This window comes from Pan troglodytes, chromosome 8 (assembly GCF_028858775.2).
Source record: "Pan troglodytes isolate AG18354 chromosome 8, NHGRI_mPanTro3-v2.0_pri, whole genome shotgun sequence".
Taxonomy (NCBI): domain Eukaryota; kingdom Metazoa; phylum Chordata; class Mammalia; order Primates; family Hominidae; genus Pan; species Pan troglodytes.
Genome location: NC_072406.2, coordinates 146,054,005 through 146,069,029, shown reverse-complemented (window position 1 = coordinate 146,069,029; position 15,025 = coordinate 146,054,005). Strand labels below are relative to the sequence as shown.

At 44.6% G+C, this 15,025-nt stretch overlaps 1 protein-coding gene across 8 annotated transcripts in view; it reads right to left on the bottom strand.

Annotated features, from left to right (window-relative positions):
* Nucleotides 1-3,255: 3,255 nt before the first annotated feature.
* Nucleotides 3,256-15,025, bottom strand: part of LOC112204054 (uncharacterized) — an 86,002-nt gene continuing 74,232 nt past the window's right edge. For 7 of the 8 annotated variants that reach the window (XM_063781212.1, XM_063781214.1, XM_063781215.1 and 4 more), the window contains one exon: nucleotides 10,522-10,586. The gene's annotated coding sequence lies outside the window, so the exon portion shown is untranslated. Of the gene's footprint in view, nucleotides 8,470-10,521; nucleotides 10,587-15,025 lie in introns of those variants that run through there. The other variant, XM_063781213.1, reaches the window with a different exon arrangement.

Sequence of the window (15,025 nt, the reverse complement as noted above, 5' to 3'; positions counted from 1 at the left end):
GTGAGACCCTGTCTTAGAAAGAAAAAAGAAAAGAAAGTGTTAAACCCCCTATGGGAATCTCCTCTTCTCCTGCCCTCTCTGGAACCTCACTTGTCGGTTCTTCCTCCCACTTTCCTGTATCTTTAACCTAACCCCCACTTTTAGCTCCTTCCCATCATCATTTAAATTACTCAAACTTCTTCTGTTTTAAAAACCTCTCCCTAAACTCAGGGAGAGGTCTCCTGCACACCCATTGAGCCATCTGCTCTCCCTGGTGCCTTCTCTATAGCAGCCTGAGCCATGTCTCTAATCCATGAATCTCATCATGTTACTCCCCCATTTACATCACTTCTCCTTGCCTCAGGGATTAAGTCCAAACTCCTTAACAGCCCCTGCTCTGCCCTGCCTTGCAAGGCAGCCTCACTGCTTGCCCCTCTCCATTTCATCTGCTATGGAGTCCAACTGAGCCTCATCTGCCCCTTGAACACACACTCTTTCTCCTCTGGGAGTCTCTGAAGTGGGTAATATCCTCTGCTTATAGTATGCTTCCCCTTAAACCTCTACTCTCTTCCTAGCTAGCTTTGACTCCTCTGTCACTTGTCCGCTTTGGCATCACCTCCTCATAGAAGACTTCTATGACTCCCGAGATTCTCAGGAGCATGGCAGGTGAAGTGCTCCTCCCATGAATGGATGGAGATTAGGGAGTGTGTGTTATTCATGCTTAATTCACCAGTGCTTAGCTGAGTACCTGGCATAAAATAGTTACTGTGGTGGCCAAAGTAATAACCCCCACCGCCACCAATTGCTCATGTCCTATGTTACACAGCACAATTACATAGGAAGGGGGAATTAAGAGTGCAGATAAAATTAATGTTGCTCATCAGCTGACCTTAAAACAAGATTATCCTGGAGTATCTAGGAGAGCCCATGTAATTACAAGCATTCTTTAAAACTGGAAGAGGGAGGCAGAAGGTTAAGAACCAGAGACGGTGGGCACAATGGCTCATGCCTGTAATACCAATACTTTGGGAGGCCAGGGCAGGAAAATCCCTTGAGTGCAGGAGTTCAAGGTCAGCCGTGGCAACATACTGAGGTCCCATCTCTACAACAAAATAAAAACAAAATTCACTGAGTGTCACGATGCTTACCTGTAGTCCCAGCTACTGGGAAGGCTGACATGGTAGGATTGCTTGAGCCTGGGAGTTTGAGGCTATAATGAGCCATGATAGGACCACTGAACTCCATCCTGAGTGACAGGGAAAGGTCCTGTTTCTGAAGAAAAAAAGGACATTGGAATCAGGGCCCTCTCCATCCTGAGGTGCCTACAAGGCATCTCTCTCTGCAAATGAGTAAACATCACCCTCCAACTCCTTACAGAGTGGAGCAACAGGAAAACTCCTTCACCTCATTTCTGTGCTGCTTGGGAGGCCTGGACAGCCCAATAACCAGCTCCTTGCTGATGAAACAATCAGGAAATGGCTCGAGTTGAGCTAAGGAGAATTTGGATCCTTCTTTTGGTTCTCAGTAGGCAGGGTAGGGGCCAGGCATGGTGGCTCATACCTGTAATCCTTGCACTGTGGGGGGCCAAGGTGAGAGGATTGCTTGAGGCCAGGAGCTCAAGACCAGCCTGGACAACATAGCAAGACCTGGGTGGCATACACCTGTGGTCCCTACTACTTGGTAGGATGAGGTGGGAGGATTGATCACTTGATCCCAGGAGTTTCAGGCTGCAATGAGCCATGATCACACCACTGCACTTCAGCCTGGGTGACAGAGCCAGACCATGTCACAAAAAGTTAGAAAGAAAAAAAAAAAAGAGAGAGGGAGAGAGACTATACACAGGCACCACCACATTTGGCTAATTTTTAAATATTCTGTAGAGACAAGGTCTTGCTAGGTTGCCCAGGCTAGTCTAAAACTCCTGGCATCAGACTGGGCATGGTGGCTCATGCTTGTAATCGCAGCACTTTGGGAAGCTAAGGCAGGCAAATCACCTGAAGTCTGGAGTTCGAGACCAGCCTGGCCAACATGGTGAAACTCTGACTCTATCAAAAATACAAAAATTAGCTGGCAGTAGTGGCGTGTACCTGTAGTCTCACCTACTCGGGAGGCTGAGGCAGGAGAATCACTTGAACCTGGGAGGTGGAGGTTGCAGTGGACCCCATCACTGCACTCCACCCTGGGTGACAGAGCGAGACTCTGTCAAAAACAACAACAACAATAACAAAAACAAAAACAACAACAACAAAAAAAACTCCTGGCATCAAGACATCTTCCTGTCTTAGCCTCCCAATGCCCTGGGATTATACTGTTTCCTATAATTGAAGACGCTTGTTCTTATACTGCTTTAAGGTATAAAGGAAGAAAAAAAAACAGATAATGGCAAATGTTGGTGAAGGCCGGGCATGGTGGCAGCCTGTAATTCCAGAACTTAGGGAGGCTGAGGTGGGTAGATCACTTGAGGCCAGGAGTATGAGACCAGCCTGGGCAACATGGTAAAATCCCATCACTACAGAAAAATATAAAAATTAGCCAGGCATGGTGGCGTACACCTGTAATTTTCAGCTACTCAGGAGGCTGAGATGAGAGAATCACTTGTGCCTGGGAGGTCAAGGCTGCAGTGAACTGTGATGGCATCATTGCACTGCAGCCTGAGAGACAGAGCAAGCCCCTATCTAGAAAAAAAAAAATGTCAGTGAAGATGTGGAGGAACTGGAACCCACACACATTACTGGTGGGAACATAAAATTGTGTAACCATTTTGTTTGGGTATTTCTTTTCTTGTCATTTTAATTGGATTTTTAAAAAATCAAGACAGGGTTTCACTATCTTGCCCAGGCTGGTCTTGAATTCATGGGCTCAAGCCATCCTCCTAGCTGAGCCTCCTGAGTAGCTGGGATTACAGGTGTGAGCCATTGCACCCAACTGGTGTAGCCACATTAGAAAACAGTCTGGCAGTTTCTCAAAAGGCTAAATGTACAGTCATCCTATGATGCAACAATTTCACTCCTAGGCATATATCCCAGAAAAATAAAAATATATGTCCACACAAAAACTTGTACAACAATCTTCATAGCAGCATTATTCATAATGACCAATACATGGAATACATGGAAACAACCCAAATATCCACCAACTGATGAACAGATAAACAAAATGCAGTGTGTCTCTACCATGGAATACTGCCATAGAAGGAATGAAATATTGATACACACTATGACATAAAGGAACTTTGAAAACACTGTGCTAAGAGGGAAAAAAAGCCACAAAAGATCACATATTGTACAATTCTATTTGTCCAGATTAGGCAAATCTATAGTGACAAAAAAATTAATCAATGGTTGCCTAAGGCTGGGGGCGAAGGTAGGTGGGGAGAGTAGGAGGTAGTGGCTAAGGGGTATGGATTTCTCTATAGGGTAATGAAGGGTTCTAAAAGTGACTGTGGTGATCGATGCACAGCTCTGTGAATATTCTAAAACCTACTGGATTGCAGATTTCAATAAATAAAGTGAATGGTATGTGAATATTTTAATAAAGCTATTATTTAAAATAATAATAATAGGGGGCTGGGCACAGGTGGTCATGCCTGCCTGTAATCCCAGCACTTTGGGAGGCTGAGGCAGGAGGATCACTTGAGGTCAGGAGTTTTGAGCCCAGTCGGAGCAACGTGGCAAGATCCCGTCTCTATGATAAAAAATTAGCTGGACATGGTGGCACATGTCTGTAGTCCCAGCTACTTGGGAGACTGAAGTGAGAGAACCGCTTGAGCCCAGGAGTTTGAGGCTACAGTGAACCATGATCATGTCACTGTACTGCAGCCTGAGCAACAGAGCAAGATGCTGTCTCTGAAAAGGAAAGAAAACAAATGCAAGTTTTTATCACTTTGTGAGTGTAGCCAAGTTGGAGGAGAAATAGACAATAATAAAAGAGCACTGAATAATGACGGTGAGTGGCTGGTTAGGCTCAGTTGCTAGCTAAATGGCTTCTAAAAAATTCAATAAAGTTACAGCTCTGGGGACAGTCATGTAGTCAAAGAATGAACACAAAATTCATTACAATTGCCCATGGTCTTTATTTACATGCCTTCTAGTGAAAAATTCCTAAGTGCCTAAACAGCAAGTCTGCAATGATAGCAGCTGTTTATTAAAGACTACAAAAAAGAAATGGAGGCCGGGCATGGTTGCTCACATCTGTACTCCTTGAATTTTGGGAGGCTGAGGCAGGCAGATTGCCTGAGATCAGGAGCTCCAGAGGAGCCTGGCCAACATGGTGAAACCCCATCTCTACTAAAAATACAAAACTTAGCTGGGTATGGTGGCGGGTGCCTGTAATCCCAGCTACTCGGGAGGCTGAGGCAGGAGAATGGCTTGAACCCAGAAGGTGAAGGTTGCAGTGAGCCAAAATCGCACCATTGCACTCCAGCCTGGGTGACAAGAGAAAGACTCTTATCTTAAAAAAAAGAAAAAGAAAAAAAAGAAATGGCATCTTCTTCAAGAATTACATCATGTTTCATGATAAAGAAGCTCTAATTTTGCATTTGTTCAAGTATTGATGATATTTACCCAATATGACACCCATCTTGGATAAAATGCAAACAACACAATTTCATTTTCTCATTAACAAAACCGATTAAGTAGTCTAATATAAATTCTGATCTTATTAAAAACTGATCAGATTTTAAAAATTATGGAATTATGGAGCCAATAAGATGTTACAACCTGTACCAAGGGGAATTCCAAAATCCACACATATCTGAGACCATCAAGTATGATGAAATATATTTGATTACTATATTGAAAAATAAACTGATTACATAGCCAACAATTGGACAGGGGTCTCCTCATCCACAGCCACACAAACCCGATCATGCAGCTATATGGTTACAAGGCCTACATAGCCTAGAAGGGACTGGTCTGACTTGAGATTTCATTTGTATTTGTATTTTGAGACAGGGTCCCACTCTGTCACCCAGGATGGAGTGCAGTGGTATAATCATAGCTCACTGCAACCTTGACCAACTGGGCTCAAGAGATGCTCCTGCCTCAGCTGCCCCCATACCTGGGAATACAGGAAAGTACCACCATGTCAGGCATTTTTTTCATTTTTCTAGAGAGAGAAGACTTGCTATGTTGCCCAAGCTGGCCTCAAACTCCTAGAATCAAGAGATCTGCCCATCTCAGCCACATGAGTAACTGGGGCCATAGGTACATACCATCATGCCTGGCTATATTTATTTTATTTTATTAAATTTATTTTTTTTATTTTTGTAGAGAGGAGGTCTTGCTGTGTTGCCCAGGCTGCTCTCAAACTCATGGCCTTAAAACATACTCCCATCTCTGCCTCTCAAACTGTTGGAACTATAGGTGTGAGCCACTGTACCTGGCCTGACTTGAGATTTCTTTTATCTAGCATCCTTTACTTGGTAGGATTGGGAAAGGCAGTAGTGTTTTTTAAAATTACTTAATAATTCAATCAGAATCAAACTCAACCTTGACCACTGCCTTCTCTCACAGCTCACATCCAGTCTGTCAGGAAATCCTACTGACTGACTTCAACATGTATCCAGGCTCTAACCATCTCTCACCACCACCGTGAACCCGGTCAGGATCACTATCATCTCCCACCGGGATGTTGCCACAGCTTGGCCCCCATGCTTCTACCCAAATCTTCCCATAGTCTTTCTCAACTTGGCAGCCAGGTCGTGCTTTTAAATCAGGAGACAGATCATGTCGCCTCTCTGCTCAGAAGCCCTCGGTGGTTCCCATTTTAGTCAGAGTAAAAGCCAAAGCCCCAGCAATAGCGTCCCAGGGCTTACACGATCTGTACCGATCCCAGCCCAGCAACTCCCTGGCTTCCTCGCTGACTTCGCTCCCTCTATCTCTTTGCTCCACTGGCCTCCTTCCAGAGCCTCAGACACACCAGAGAGTTTCCTCCTAATGCCTTTATCCTGTTGACTCAGCCTACAATGCTCTTCCCTCAGCACCTTGGCCAGCTCCATCACCTGCTTCAAACTTTTGCTCAATATTCACTTATGAGGCCAACCCTGATCACTCTACTTAACACTGCCATCTGTCCCCATTCCCACCATGCTCATTTCTTTCTTTCTTTTTGAAACAAGGTCTTGCTTTATTGCCCAGGCTGGAGTACACTGGTGCAATCACAGCTCACAGCAACTTCAACCTCCCAGGCTTAAACAATCCTCCCGCCTCAGCCACCCTAGGAACTGAGACTACAGCTGCATGCCACAACACATGGCTTTTTTTTTTTTTTTTTTTTTGAGAAGGAGTCTCGGTCGCCCAGGCTGAAGTGTAAGGGTGCGATCTTGGCTCACTGCAATGTCTGCCTTTTGGGTTCAAGTGATTCTCTGCCTCCCGAGTAGCTGGGATTACAGGCACCCACCACCACACCTGGCTAATGTTTGTATTTTTAGTAGAGATGGGGTTTCACCATCTTGGCTAGGCTGGTCTTGAACTTCTGACCTCGTGATCCACCCTCCTCGGCCTCCCAAAGTGCTGGGATTACAGGCGTGAGCCACCGTGCCTGGCCTTTAAAAAAATTTTTTTTTAGACATGAGGTCTCATTATGCTGCCCAGGCTGGTCTTAAGCTCCTGGGCTTAAGCGATCCTCCCACCTCAGCCTCCTAAAGTTCTGGGATTACAGGCGTGAGCAACTGTAACATGAGGTCCCAGCTTCATGTTCATTTTTTGTTGTTGCTACAACAAAGTACCCTACATTTAGTGGCATCAAACACCACAAATCTACCATCTTACAGTTCTGGGGGCCAGAAGCCCAACTAGGTCTATTAAGGCTAAAGTCAAGGTGTCAGAGGGGCTGCATTCCTTCTGGGGGAGGCTCTAGACAGAATGTGCTCCTTTGCCTTTTCCAGCTTCTACAAGCCACCCCCATTCCTTGACTTACCTCGTGACTCCATATTCAAGGCCAGAAGTGCAGCATCTTCAAATCTCCCTCTCTGACCTCTTCTTCCATTACCACATCACTTTCTCTAATTCTGACTATCCTACCTCCTTCTCTTATAAAGATCCTTGTGATTGGTGGGTATGGGGGCTCCCATCTGTAATCCCAACATTTTGGGAGGCCAAAGAGGAAGGATTGCTTGAGGCCAAGAGTTAGAGATCAGCCTGGGGAAAATAGGAAGACCCTGCCTTTACAAAATTAAAATTAAAATCAGCTGGACATGGTGATGCATGCCTGTAGTTCCAGCTACTGGAGAGGCTAAGGTGGGAGGATTGCTTTAGCCCAGGAGGTCAAGGCTGCAGTGAGCTATGATCACATCACTGCACTCCAGCCTCAGTGGCAGAGTGTGAGACTCTGTCTCCAATATAAGAAAAGAAATATACATTTGGTCTCTGCCCCTGGTTCCTGGCATAGCGCTTCCAAAGCTCTTATAAAGCCCTTCGTGACAGAGGTAATAGGAGCATTTTCTGTTTTGATATTTAGTCTTAGTCCCAGGTTCCTGACACAAGGGCCTCTAAGGTCTTTCAGATCTGCAGCATGGTAAGAATGCATGTGGGATGCTGTTGTGCTAACAGGGTGGCTGCAAGCTCCTAGACTGCTTCAGGAGGAGGGCTAGCTGCCAGAGAAAGCAACCACAATTTTTTTTTAAAACGGAGTTTGGCTCTTGTAGCCCAGGCTGGAGTGCATTGGCACAATCTCAGCTCACTATAACCTCCACCTCCCGGGTTCAAGCAATTCTCCTGCCTCGGCCTCCCGAGTAGCTGGAATTATAGGGATGTGCCACAATGCCTAGCTAACTGTTGTTATTTTTAGTAGAAACGGGGTTTCACCATGTTGGTCAGGCTGGTCTCAAACTCTTGACCTCAAGTGGTCCATGTGCCTCAGCCTTCCAAACTGCTAGGATTACAGGAGTGAGCCACTGCACCTGGCCCCAACCACATTTTTTGAGGCTTGGAACTTTCAGCCTCACCTGCTGAACTCCAGGAGGTAAAAGGAACTGGAGATTGACTTAACTACCAATGGCCAATGATTTTATCAATCATGCCTCCATAAACACCCAAACAGCAGGGTTTGGAGAGCTTCTGTGTTGCTAAACACAAGGAGGTCCTGGGAGGGTAGTGTGCCCAACAGAGGACATGGAAGCTCTGTGCCCCTCCCCACTTGTGCATCTCTTTCATTGGCTGTTCCTGAGATGGAGCCATTACATTGAGCCAGTAATAGAAAATAAGGTGGCCAGATGCGCTGGCTCATGCCCGTAATCCCAGCACTTTGGGAGGCAGAGATGGGCGGAATCACTTGAGCCTAGGAATTTGAGACCAACCTGGGCAACATAAAAAGACCCCATCTATACAAAAAATAAAAGAAATTAGCCAAATGTGGTGGTGGGAACCCTGTAATTCCAGCTACTTGAGAGGCTGAAGCAGGAGAATCACTTGAGCCCTGGAGGTTGAGGCTTCAATGAGCTATGATTGCAGCACTGCACACAAGCTTGGACAACAGAGCGAGGCCCTGTCTCTTAAAAAGAAAAGAAAAAAAACCTGTTTTTCTAAGTTCTGTGAGTTGTTCTAGTAAATAATTAAACTCAAGAAGAGGGTCATGGGAAACCCTGATTTCTAACTGGTTGGTCAAAATACAGGTGACAACCTAGGACTTGCAACTGGCATCTGAAGTGAGGGTGGTCTTGTGGGACTGAGCCCCTAACCTGTGGGTTCTGTGCTAACTCTAGGTAGTGTCAGAATGGAATTGTGGGATACGCGTTGGTATCCAGAGAGTTGGAGAACTGGTGTAGAAACTCTGCACACAAATTTGGTCAGAAGTCTGTGAGTAGAGAGAAACGTGTTGCAGGAAGTCAGGGACCCCAAACGGAGGGACCGGCTGAAGCCACGGCAGAAGAACATAAATTGTGAAGATTTCATGGACATTTATTAGTTCCCCAAATTAATACTTCTATAATTTCTTAGGCCTGTCTTTACTGCAATCTCCAAACATAAATTGTGAAGATTTCATGGACACTTATCACTTCCCCAATCAATACCCTTGTGATTTCCTATGCCTGTCTTTACTTTAATCTCTTAATCCGGTCATCTTCGTAAGCTGACGATGAATGTCCCCGCAGGACCCTGTGATAATTGCGTTAACTGCACAAGTTGTTTAAACAATATGAAACCTGGGCACCTTGAAAAAAGAACAGGATAACAGCAATTTCAGGGAACAAGGGAGATAACCTTAAACTCTGGCTGCCTGTGGGCCGGGTGGAACAGAGCCATATTTCTCTTCTTTCAAAAGCAAATAGGAGAAATATTGCTGAATTCTTTTTCTCAGCAAAGAACATCCCTGAGAAAGAGAATGCATCCCTAAGGGGAGACCTCTGAAATGGCCGCTTTGGGGACGGCTGTCTTTTACAGTCATAGATAAGGGATGAAATAAGCCCTGGGTTCGCGTGGCGCTCCCAGGCTTATCAGGACAAGGAAATTCCCGCCTAATAAATTTTGGTCAGATGTCTGCTCTCAAACCCTTTCTCCTGATAAGATGTTATCAATGACAATGCGTGCCCGAAACTTCATTAGCAATTTTAATTTCGCCCCGGTCCTGTGGTCCTGTGATCTTGCCCTGCCTCCATTTGCCTTGTGATATTTTATTACCTTGTGAAGCATGTGATCTCTGTGACCCACACCCTATTCGTACACTCCCTCACCTTTTGAAAATCACTAATAAAAACTTGTTGGTTTTGCAGCTTGGGGGGCATCACGGAACCTGCCGACATGTGATGTCTCCCCTGGACATCCAGCTTTAAAATTTCTCTCTTTTGTACTCTTTCCCTTTATTTCTCAGACTGGCTGACACTCAGGGAAAATAGAAAAGAACCTACATGAAATATCAGGGGTGAATTTCCCCCGATATCACACGGGCTCTTCTCTCACCTGTCTACCTGCTTAACTTAATAGGAGAGGCAATGCATGGTGCTCATGAACGAGGCAAGCATTAAAGTCAGACCAGACTAACATTTGACTCAGTCCTAATATTCAGGTGAGCTTGGGCAAATCGCTCATTAACCCCAAGTCTTCATCATTTTGTGCATATAATGGGGATAACTGTGGCACCCACCTGTTTTTGTGAGAATCAATGAGATATTATGCTTGATGTTATTGTGATCATGATACTATCTGACAAGGGCAGTGATGCATGATAACGTCAAAAAATTAGAAACTGTAATGAGGTCTCTTGGGCAAAATTCCATACAAGCAAATTACTGTCTCTACAAAGCATTTCTGCCACACGTAATTCACCATTCCCTGAACAAAATGTGCCATCTTCATTGTTCAGGTCTGTATAGTGCTGGTTTCCCTGCCTGGGCAGCTCACTCCATCCCATCCCAGCCCAATCCCCATCCCTCCACCTCCCCCTTCCCTCCCCACTCTCATACAACTCTTCCTTATCTTACAGGACTTGGCTTCAATGTCACCTTAACTGGAAGCTTCTCTCCCTCTCCAGAAGAGCTTCCGATTGCACTTGATGCATGCACTATTATTTGATCATTTTTGAGTTACAGTCCAAGTCTTTTTGTACCTGAATAACATGTTGCCCAGTCAGTTTCTCTTCCTGGATTCAGAAGTCTTTCATGGTAGGTCCAGCTAGAAGTGACAAAAAGACATTTAAAAAAAAAAAAAAGACGGATGACACAGAAAGACATCAGCACTTAAAAGTTATAAACGATATGTGAAAAACAAAATTTAAGGGCTTCTAGGAGAAATGTAGGAGGGAAGGTGTTACTGGGAAATATGATAGAAGGTTAATTTTTATTTTATTTTTAGAGAAAGGGTCTTGCTCTATCGCCTAGGCTGGACTGCAGTGGTGCAATCACAGTTAACTGCAGCCTCAACCTCCAGGGCTTGAGCAATATTCCCATCTAATTTTTATTTTGTTTAAGAAATGCAGAGGAGGAGCCAAGATGGCCGAATAGGAACAGCTCCAGTCTACAGCTCCCAGCATGAGCGATGCAGAAGACGGGTGATTTCTGCATTTCCATCTGAGGTACCGGGTTCATCTCACTAGGGAGTGCCAGACAGTGGGTGCAGGCCAGTGGGTGCATGCACCGTGCGCGAGCCGAAGCAGGGCGAGGCATTGCCTCACCTGGGAAGCGCAAGGGGTCAGGGAGTTCCCTTTCCGAGTAAAAGAAAGGGGTGACGGACGCACCTGGAAAATCGGGTCACTCCCACCCGAATATTGCACTTTTCAGACCGGCTTAAAAAATGGCGCACCACGAGACTATATCCCACACCTGGCTCGGAGGGTCCTACGCCCACGGAATCTCGCTGATTGCTAGCACAGCAGTCTGAGATCAAACTGCAAGGCGGCAGTGAGGCTGGGGGAGGGGCGCCCGCCATTGCCCAGGCTTGCTTAGGTAAACAAAGCAGCCGGGAAGCTCGAACTGGGTGGAGCCCACCACAGCTCAAGGAGGCCTGCCTGCCTCTGTAGGCTCCACCTCTGGGGGCAGGGCACAGACAAACAAAAAGACAGCAGTAACCTCTGCAGACTTAAATGTCCCTGTCTGACAGCTTTGAAGAGAGCAGTGGTTCTCCCAGCACACAGCTGGAGATCTGAGAATGGGCAGACTGCCTCCTCAAGTGGGTCCCTGACCCCTGACCCCCGAGCAGCCTAACTGGGAGGCACCCCCCAGCAGGGGCACACTGACACCTCACACGGCAGGGTACTCCAACAGACCTGCAGCTGAAGGTCCTGTCTGTTAGAAGGAAAACTAACAAACAGAAAGGACATCCACACCAAAAACCCACCTGTACATCACCATCATCAAAGACCAAAAGTAGATAAAACCACAAAGATGGGGAAAAAACAGAACAGAAAAACTGGAAACTCTAAAACGCAGAGCGCCTCTCCTCCTCCAAAGGAACGCAGTTCCTCACCAGCAACGGAACAAAGCTGGATGGAGAATGATTTTGACGAGCTGAGAGAAGAAGGCTTCAGACGATCAAATTACTCTGAGCTACGGGAGGACATTCAAACCAAAGGCAAAGAAGTTGAAAACTTTGAAAAAAATTTAGAAGAATGTATAACTAGAATAACCAATACAGAGAAGTGCTTAAAGGAGCTGATGGAGCTGAAAACCAAGGCTCGAGAACTACGTGAAGAATGCAGAAGCCTCAGGAGCCGATGCGATCAACTGGAAGAAAGGGTATCAGCAATGGAAGATGAAATGAATGAAATGAAGCGAGAAGGGAAGTTTAGAGAAAAAAGAATAAAAAGAAATGAGCAAAGCCTCCAGGAAATATGGGACTATGTGAAAAGACCAAATCTACGTCTGATTGGTGTACCTGAAAGTGATGTGGAGAATGGAACCAAGTTGGAAAACACTCTGCAGGATATTATCCAGGAGAACTTCCCCAATCTAGCAAGGCAGGCCAACGTTCAGATTCAGGAAATACAGAGAACACCACAAAGATACTCCTCCAGAAGAGCAACTCCAAGACACATAATTGTCAGATTCACCAAACTTGAAATGAAGGAAAAAATGTTAACGGCAGCCAGAGAGAAAGGTCGGGTTACTCTCAAAGGGAAGCCCATCAGACTAACAGCGGATCTCTCGGCAGAAACCCTACAAGCCAGAAGAGAGTGGGGGCCAATACTCAACATTCTTAAAGAAAAGAATTTTCAACCCAGAATTTCATATCCAGCCAAACTAAGCTTCATAAGTGAAGGAGAAATAAAATACTTTACAGACAAGCAAATGCTGACCGATTTTGTCACCACCAGGCCTGCCCTAAAAGAGCTCCTGAAGGAAGTACTAAACATGGAAAGGAACAACCGGTACCAGCCGCTGCAAAATCATGCCAAAATGTAAAGACCATTGAGACTAGGAAGAAACTGCATCAACTAACGAGCAAAATCACCAGCTAACATCATAATGACAGGATCAAATTCACACATAACAATATTAACTTTAAATGTAAATGGACTAAATTCTCCAATTAAAAGACACAGACTGGCAAGTTGGATAAAGAGTCAAGACCCATCAGTGTGCTGTATTCAGGAAACCCATCTCACGTGCAGAGACACACATAGGCTCAAAATAAAAGGATGGAGGAAGATCTACCAAGCAAATGGAAAACAAAAAAAGGCAGGGGTTGCAATCCTAGTCTCTGATAAAACAGACTTTAAACCAACAAAGATCAAAAGAGACAAAGAAGGCCATTACATAACGGTAAAGGGATCAATTCAACAAGAGGAGCTAACTATCCTAAATATATATGCACCCAATACAGGAGCACCCAGATTCATAAAGCAAGTCCTGAGTGACCTACAAAGAGACTTAGACTCCCACACATTAATAATGGGAGACTTTAACACCCCACTGTCAACATTAGACAGATCAACGAGACAGAAAGTCAACAAGGATACCCAGGAATTGAACTCAGCTCTGCACCAAGCGGACCTAATAGACATCTACAGAACTCTCCACCCCAAATCAATAGAATATACATTTTTTTCAGCACCACACCACACCTATTCCAAAATTGACCACATAGTTGAAAGTAAAGCTCTCCTCAGCAAATGTAAAAGAACAGAAATTATAACAAACTATCTCTCAGACCACAGTGCAATCAAACTAGAACTCAGGATTAAGAATCTCACTCAAAGCCACTCAACTACATGGAAACTGAACAACCTGCTCCTGAATGACTACTGGGTACATAACGAAATGAAGGCAGAAATAAAGATGTTCTTTGAAACCAACGAGAAAAAAGACACAACATACCAGAATCTCTGGGACGCATTCAAAGCAGTGTGTAGAGGGAAATTTATAGCACTAAATGCCCACAAGAGAAAGCAGGAAAGATCCAAAATTGACACCCTAACATCACAATTAAAAGAACTAGAAAAGCAAGAGCAAACACATTCAAAAGCTAGCAGAAGGCAAGAAATAACTAAAATCAGAGCAGAACTGAAGGAAATAGAGACACAAAAAACCCTTCAAAAAATCAATGAATCCAGGAGCTGGTTTTTTGAAAAGAACAACAAAATTGATAGACCGCTAGCAAGACTAATAAAGAAAAAAAGAGAGAAGAATCAAATAGACACAATAAAAAATGATAAAGGGGATATCACCACCGATCCCACAGAAATACAAACTACCATCAGAGAATACTACAAACACCTCTACGCAAATAAACTAGAAAATCTAGAAGAAATGGATACATTCCTCGACACATACACTCTCCCAAGACTAAACCAGGAAGAAGTTGAATCTCTGAATAGACCAATAACAGGAGCTGAAATTGTGGCAATAATCAATAGTTTACCAACCAAAAAGAGTCCAGGACCAGATGGATTCACAGCTGAATTCTACCAGAGGTACAAGGAGGAACTGGTACCATTCCTTCTGAAACTATTCCAATCAATAGAAAAAGAGGGAATCCTCCCTAACTCATTTTATGAGGCCAGCATCATTCTGATACCAAAGCCGGGCAGAGACACAACCAAAAAAGAGAATTTTAGACCAATATCCTTGATGAACATTGATGCAAAAATCCTCAATAAAATACTGGCAAACCGAATCCAGCAGCACATCAAAAAGCTTATCCACCATGATCAAGTGGGCTTCATCCCTGGGATGCAAGGCTGGTTCAATATACGCAAATCAATAAATGTAATCCAGCATATAAACAGAGCCAAAGACAAAAACCACATGATTATCTCAATAGATGCAGAAAAAGCCTTTGACAAAATTCAACAACCCTTCATGCTAAAAACTCTCAATAAATTAGGTATTGATGGGATGTATTTCAAAATAATAAGAGCTATCTATGACAAACCCACAGCCAATATCATACTGAATGGGCAAAAACTGGAAGCATTCCCTTTGAAAACTGGCACAAGACAGGGATGCCCTCTCTCACCGCTCCTATTCAACATAGTGTTGGAAGTTCTGGCCAGGGCAATCAGGCAGGAGAAGGAAATAAAGGGTATTCAATTAGGAAAAGAGGAAGTCAAATTGTCCCTGTTTGCAGACGACATGATTGTTTATCTAGAAAACCCCATCATCTCAGCCCAAAAT